Genomic DNA, 7,986 nt, shown 5'->3' with positions numbered 1-7,986 from the left:
TACTTTCAGTATTCTTATAAGTATCCCCAGTTCTCATGTTTGATTTATTACTATAGTATTCTTATACGTATCCCCAGTTCTCATGTTTTGTTTTTTATGTCACATCCTTCTTGATAAATATTTATCCTGGAATGAACATTAGATAGAGCAAACATGGTATGACCTACTTTCATCAATTATTTTTACAGTTCTTTGGTTATAAAAGTAAATTCTTGAGAAAATTGCATTGAAAACTCACCCAAGTGTACAGTTCTTGCCAGATATTTATGAACTTTATATCAAAGGTTTATATCAGCAATATTTTGGACAAGAAAAAAAATCCATGTCAATCAACTTTTTTTATGCCCAATTTATGGGCATAATGTTTTCTGGTCTGTGGGTCCATTCGTTCGTCCATCTGTCCGTCTGTCCCCCACTTCAGGTTAAAGTTTTTGGTCAGGGTAGTTTTTGATGAAGTTGAAATCCAGTCAACTTGAAACTTAGTACAAATGCTCCCTATGATATGATCTTTCTAATTTTAATGCCAAATTAGAGTTTTTATCCCAATTTCACGGTTCACTGAACATAGAAAATGATAGTGTGGATGGGGCATCCGTGTACTATGGGCACATTCTTGTAAAAAGAGTTATGCCTCTTGGAAATACCAATTTAACTGAAATTGACATTTTTTAAAAGCACTCTCACACCTGCATTTCTGGCGGGTTTGTTATTGAATTTATATCTTTATGTTTACCACCAATGTTTTGGTGGATTGTAAATAGGCACTAATCTATTACATGCATAATTTATATTGAACACAGCATTGTAAATACTCTCACAACTGCATTTCTTGTAGAATTTCTGTTAAGTTTATATAAAAGGCTTTATTAATAAGTTCTTGGAAGAGTGCAGACCAAATATTTTACCAAAAAAGTTATTCATCTTGGAAAAAGAAATATATGAATTATACATGTTATAACATTGTAAGGGATCCCAACTTACATCCCCTCCACTCATACATAGAAAACTGAAGAATAAACAACACGAACCCCACCTAAAACTAGGGGTGATCTCATGTGCTCCGGAAGGGTAAGGCGGTAAAAGGCGGAATTTTTTTTCCCAACCAACCAACACATTAACTCGGTACTCTTTCTCACAAACAGAAACTCTTTCTCTCTCTCCTTCTCGAAAAAACACCCACACTCTTAGTCTATCCTCTCAGTCCCTCCTCCTCTCACACACACTCTCTCTCCTCACATACACACACTCCACTCCTCCCCTCAGACACCCTCCTCTCACACACTCTACTCGTTTTACACACACTCTCCTCTCCTCACACACTCACACAAACGCCTCCTCTCACACACTCTCTCCTCCACTAACACACACTCTACTCGTTTTACACACACTCTCCTCTCCTCTCACACACCCACACAACCGCCTCCTCTCACACACACTCTCCTCAATACACTCTCTCCTTCACTAACACAATCTGCTCCTTTCACACACTTCCCTCTTAGTCTATCCTCTCAGTCCCTCCTCCTCTCACACACTCTCTCTCCTCACACACACTCCACTCCTCCCCTCAGACACCCTCCTCTCACACACTCTACTCGTTTTACACACACTCTCCTCTCCTCTCACACACTCTCTCCTCCACTAACACACTCTCCTCCTCTCACACACTCTACTCGTTTTACACACACTCTCCTTTCCTCTCACACAACCGCCTCCTCTCACACACACTCTCCTAAATACACTCTCTCCTTCACTAACACAATCTGCTCCTTTCACACACTTCCCTCCTCTCCCACACTCTCTCCTCCACTCACACTCTCTCGTCCACTCACACACCCTCAACCTCTCACACACTCTCTCCCCTCACACACTCTTTCTCCTCACACACTCTCTCTTCTCCTCTAACACACAACTTCCCTCCACTCATACACTTCATCTCTACTCTCACACACAACTCCCCTCCACTCATACATTCTCTCTCCTCTTCCACTCACACAGTGACTCTATCCTCCTCTCATACACTCTCTCCTCCTCTCACACTCACAGTGTCAACCTTTAGCCCAACCTTCAACTGTAACCCATCCCTCCACTATAACCCAACCGTTCACTGTAGCTCCATCGGTCACTTAACCCTATTTATTAACACCCCTCAACCTTAACCTACTTCACCCTTAACTAACTTCACCCTCAAAACAGTTTGCATACCAGTAGTAGGGACGGATCAGTTTGATGCACCCCCAAAACACAGGGCGCTAGGGCGCTGACGTCATATGCGCATGCCCCGTCCCCAATATGATATATGGGCATATACTAGCCCTAATGACGTCAGCGGATACCATATATATGGAAAGCGACCACAATACCCTATGACCATATATGGAAATTATGACCAAATTTGGAAAGAACCTTATTTTCACTCAAAATAAACATACATGATGAATTCCATATATGGAAAGCGACCACAATACCCTATGACCATATATGGAAATTATGACCATATTTGGTAAGAACCTTATTTTCACTCAAAATAAACATACATGACCATATATGGAAATCGACAAAACAACCTATGACCATATATGGAAATCATGACCAAATTTGGTAAAAACCTTATTTCCGTTGAAAAATCTAAATAAAATACATGACCATATATGGAAACCGACCAGATACCCTATGATCATATATGGAAATAATGACCAAATTTGGAAAAAAACTTTTATTTTCACTAAAAATCAAAATAAACATATATGACCATATATGGACAGCAGATCACGTGATCGTATCGAGGAACGTTAACTCTGGTACAAAACAAGGGAAAAAACTCTGTATATATATATATATCTCGTGGAGTGACAATTCAACGAGGCAAGGTCACGTGATCGTATCGAGGAACTCTGATACAAAAAAGGGAAGCAACTCTTCATGATGTGAACATCAATCACCGATTAATCGTATCGTGTTCGGGGCAAATAGAAAAAATACCAACGCAGATGTCAGTTTCATATATATTTATTACAATCATTCGTACAATGCAAGCAGTTTGTCGTCGTTACTCATCAAGTCTCTAGACGAAAAATCTTTCACAATGTCTTCCATGCTAATGTTTCTATATCTCATCTTCACGAAATGTACACAATAGAGTCCGCACGTATCGGATGATCCCGGTTGCACTTGAGTCGTACTGAATCTGTATTGAGGTCCATTGGCGATGAGCACGTTCCTGAAGCGACGAAGGTAATACTCCGGAGAACGTCCGAACGAATCGAAAAATTCGACGGGTCCCTCTCGCGGGAAGTGGAACGCCACCCAGTGAATGCCCTTGCCGTCGCAGTCGTCCGTGTTGACGACGAAACTGCGGGGCCTGTTCGAGACTTCATCCGGCAGTTCATCGGCACAACACACGGTCGCCGGCAGGTCTTCGAGATAACACTCCAGTTCGTATCCGTAGGTTCCCTCCACGCCGTCGTCTTCCGTTCTGCATCGTTTGGCGGATGGTTCTTCGCCACAGTCTCTCTCTTGATGGTTCTCGAGTCCCCGGGCGTGCGCAAATACCAGTCCGCATGCGCGGCAAGCCATCAGGTCCGATTCGCTTCCGACGTCTTCTTCCCCGAATTCCATGGTGTTCGATTCGCTTCCGGTGAAATCGACGTCTTCGTCCTCGGCTTCGGCGTCGTCCTCGCCTCCGCCCAAGACGTCGCTACGTAATCTCAAGTGTTCGGGTGTAGCGGCCTTCAGATCCACCAGAAGGTATCCGAAGGGTCTCCTCGTGGCCTCTCGGAACGTTTGCATCAAGAGGTGTCTCTGACTCGGATACATCTGTCTACCTAGCGTGGCGACGGGCTGGCGATCGACTGGATTGTCGAAGAGGACCAGGTAGTGACAGTTTCTCCTCTGAGTCGGATCCTTCCCGAAATACAGGTTCTGATTCACAGCTACCACCGACAGGTTACGATGATGCGATCCTTCCGTGAACAAGTCGTTGATGCGACGGTCTTTGGCCGAGGTCGACATCAGATCGTCCAGCACGAGTAAGTTTCTGGTCCGTGCATCGAAGAAGTGATCGGCTTCCAACTCGGTCGGGATACCGCGAACGAATTCCACGGTGGGCACCACCGTCTTTCGAATCTCGTCGTAGAGGGGTTGCCATCGTCGGTACAGCCAGACGATCCTCTCCGGTACCGGGTTGCACGTGGATCTTCGCAATGCTTCCTTCACGAAAAACGTCTTGCCGCAGGAGGTCGGACCGGAGACGATCATGGTGAACGGGTGTTGAAAACGAAAACTTTCTTGCGTCGCATTTTGCGGTGGCGTCGGCGGCGGCGGCGGCGGTGGCGGTGGTGGTACGCCAGTACCATGTTTATTTCGATGATGCCTCAACATGACGTCTCTTCTCGAAAACATTCTTTGACAGCTAGGACACTCCATCCTCACTTCAAGGGTGGAACTTTCCCTCTTATAACTTTTGTCGGAAATGAAGCAAGCAGAACACGTGATCATCTTTGCAACGGCACACGCGAAGTTGATCGTCTCTCAAGGTGATTTCCAATATTTCCATCTCGCCTCCCCTCGACGCGAGGTAGAGCGGTCTCTCGAAAATTATCTCCGTGGTCTCTTCTTTTCTGATGGCTACGGATTGAAGCAGTGGCAGGTAAGTGTCTCTGACGTAAGATTCATCCCTTACCAGATCGCAACACACGTACATCCTCTGCGTAGACGTTTCAAAAGCCGGTACAAAGGTCATCTCCAACAGTGCACACTCCCACGTTCCTTTCATTAAGTGTGATCTAGGTAAACGTATTCTGAACTGTCCTCCCCTATTCTGGGGAAAAAGTTGGAGCGAGTCTCCACTATTGACGAATAAGTAAAACTCGTCCATGGTTTTGATTAAGCATTCGATCCTCTTCCTCTTATAACCATCGCCGCCGCCGCCGCCGCCACCGCAAAATGCGACGCAAGAAAGTTTTCGTTTTCAACACCCGTTCACCATGATCGTCTCCGGTCCGACCTCCTGCGGCAAGACGTTTTTCGTGAAGGAAGCATTGCGAAGATCCACGTGCAACCCGGTACCGGAGAGGATCGTCTGGCTGTACCGACGATGGCAACCCCTCTACGACGAGATTCGAAAGACGGTGGTGCCCACCGTGGAATTCGTTCGCGGTATCCCGACCTAGTTGGAAGCCGATCACTTCTTCGATGCACGGACCAGAAACTTACTCGTGCTGGACGATCTGATGTCGACCTCGGCCAAAGACCGTCGCATCAACGACTTGTTCACGGAAGGATCGCATCATCGTAACCTGTCGGTGGTAGCTGTGAATCAGAACCTGTATTTCGGGAAGGATCCGACTCAGAGGAGAAACTGTCACTACCTGGTCCTCTTCGACAATCCAGTCGATCGCCAGCCCGTCGCCACGCTAGGTAGACAGATGTATCCGAGTCAGAGACACCTCTTGATGCAAACGTTCCGAGAGGCCACGAGGAGACCCTTCGGATACCTTCTGGTGGATCTGAAGGCCGCTACACCCGAACACTTGAGATTACGTAGCGACGTCTTGGGCGGAGGCGAGGACGACGCCGAAGCCGAGGACGAAGACGTCGATTTCACCGGAAGCGAATCGAACACCATGGAATTCGGGGAAGAAGACGTCGGAAGCGAATCGGACCTGATGGCTTGCCGCGCATGCGGACTGGTATTTGCGCACGCCCGGGGACTCGAGATCCATCAAGAGAGAGACTGTGGCGAAGAACCATCCGCCAAACGATGCAGAACGGAAGACGACGGCGTGGAGGGAACCTACGGATACGAACTGGAGTGTTATCTCGAAGACCTGCCGGCGACCGTGTGTTGTGCCGATGAACTGCCGGATGAAGTCTCGAACAGGCCCCGCAGTTTCGTCGTCAACACGGACGACTGCGACGGCAAGGGCATTCACTGTGTGGCGTTCCACTTCCCGCGAGAGGGACCCGTCGAATTTTTCGATTCGTTCGGACGTTCTCCGGAGTATTACCTTCGTCGCTTCAGGAACGTGCTCATCGCCAATGGACCTCAATACAGATTCAGTACGACTCAAGTGCAACCGGGATCATCCGATACGTGCGGACTCTATTGTGTACATTTCGTGAAGATGAGATATAGAAACATTAGCATGGAAGACATTGTGAAAGATTTTTCGTCTAGAGACTTGATGAGTAACGACGACAAACTGCTTGCATTGTACGAATGATTGTAATAAATATATATGAAACTGACATCTGCGTTGGTATTTTTTCTATTTGCCCCGAACACGATACGATTAATCGGTGATTGATGTTCACATCATGAAGAGTTGCTTCCCTTTTTTGTATCAGAGTTCCTCGATACGATCACGTGACCTTGCCTCGTTGAATTGTCACTCCACGAGATATATATATATATACAGAGTTTTTTCCCTTGTTTTGTACCAGAGTTAACGTTCCTCGATACGATCACGTGATCTGCTGTCCATATATGGTCATATATGTTTATTTTGATTTTTAGTGAAAATAAAAGTTTTTTTCCAAATTTGGTCATTATTTCCATATATGATCATAGGGTATCTGGTCGGTTTCCATATATGGTCATGTATTTTATTTAGATTTTTCAACGGAAATAAGGTTTTTACCAAATTTGGTCATGATTTCCATATATGGTCATAGGTTGTTTTGTCGATTTCCATATATGGTCATGTATGTTTATTTTGAGTGAAAATAAGGTTCTTACCAAATATGGTCATAATTTCCATATATGGTCATGAGTATTGTGGTCGCTTTCCATATATGGAATTCATCATGTATGTTTATTTTGAGTGAAAATAAGGTTCTTACCAAATTTGGTCATAATTTCCATATATGGTCATAGGGTATTGTGGTCGTTTTCCATATATATGGTATCCGCTGACGTCATTAGGGCTAGTATATTCCCATATATCATATTGGGGACGGGGCATGCGCATATGACGTCAGCGCCCTAGCGCCCTGTGTTTTGGGGGTGCATCAAACTGATCCGTCCCTACTACTCATACCCCCAACTATACTACCCATAGCAATGCTTAGCCCTTACCCATAAAAAGACATATCCTTAACTATACCTACACATAACCAACCTACCCGTAACCACTTTACCCATCACATAACTACCTCTACCACCAATAATACACCACGTCATTTCGCCTCCCCTTCACGACCATTACTCCTATACATAACCTCAATTCCTCTCTGTGCTCTGTATACGACTATTTCCCATCCACCTGAGATTATCAATATGACAGACATACAAAATGGCTATGAAACTACACCTCCAGGGCCTGGGCTGTGGACGCCACTGTCTACCATTGTCCTGGGAAAGATTGTAACTCGACCCTTCAGTTGACCTTCATTAGGTCAGAGTACAACACTTAGTCAAAAAATCTACGCCTTTTATTGCAATGAAAATGTCATACTTCACCGGTCTTTTAACATTTTACAATTTGTATGAAGAACCACCTGTTTAGTTTTCATTTGCATATCACTTATTTTAATATACTTTACCCTTCTTATGTTCAGTTAGCTATAACATTTCTTATATTCTGTATGCGCAAAAAAAAAGTATTAAATGAGATGAAATATAAAGGGTGATAACTGTGACAATCCTTAAGTCATTCTTAAGATATAACGTACATTGTAACAAATATACGACCAGTGGCGGATCCAGGGGGTGGGGGGGGGGGGGGGGGGGGGTTCCGGGGGTTGGACCCCCCTTTTTTTTTGCCGATCAATGCATTTGAATGGGAGCATATAGTTGGAACCCCCCCCCCCCCTTACTCTGGTTTGGGAACCCCCCCTTTTTAAAATGGCTGGATCCGCCACTGTACGACTAATTAACAGATTGATCAATGTATGTCAAAATCAGTTCACTTATAATCATAGTAATCACTGAACTGTAGAAATGTCAACTGAACATTAATATCGTAAATTTAAATTTTAATCTACATT

Source organism: Mytilus galloprovincialis, chromosome 5 (assembly GCF_965363235.1).
Source record: "Mytilus galloprovincialis chromosome 5, xbMytGall1.hap1.1, whole genome shotgun sequence".
Taxonomy (NCBI): Eukaryota; Metazoa; Mollusca; class Bivalvia; order Mytilida; family Mytilidae; genus Mytilus; species Mytilus galloprovincialis.
The sequence above is the reverse complement of the archived record's forward strand: the minus strand, read 5'-3'. Positions refer to the sequence as shown.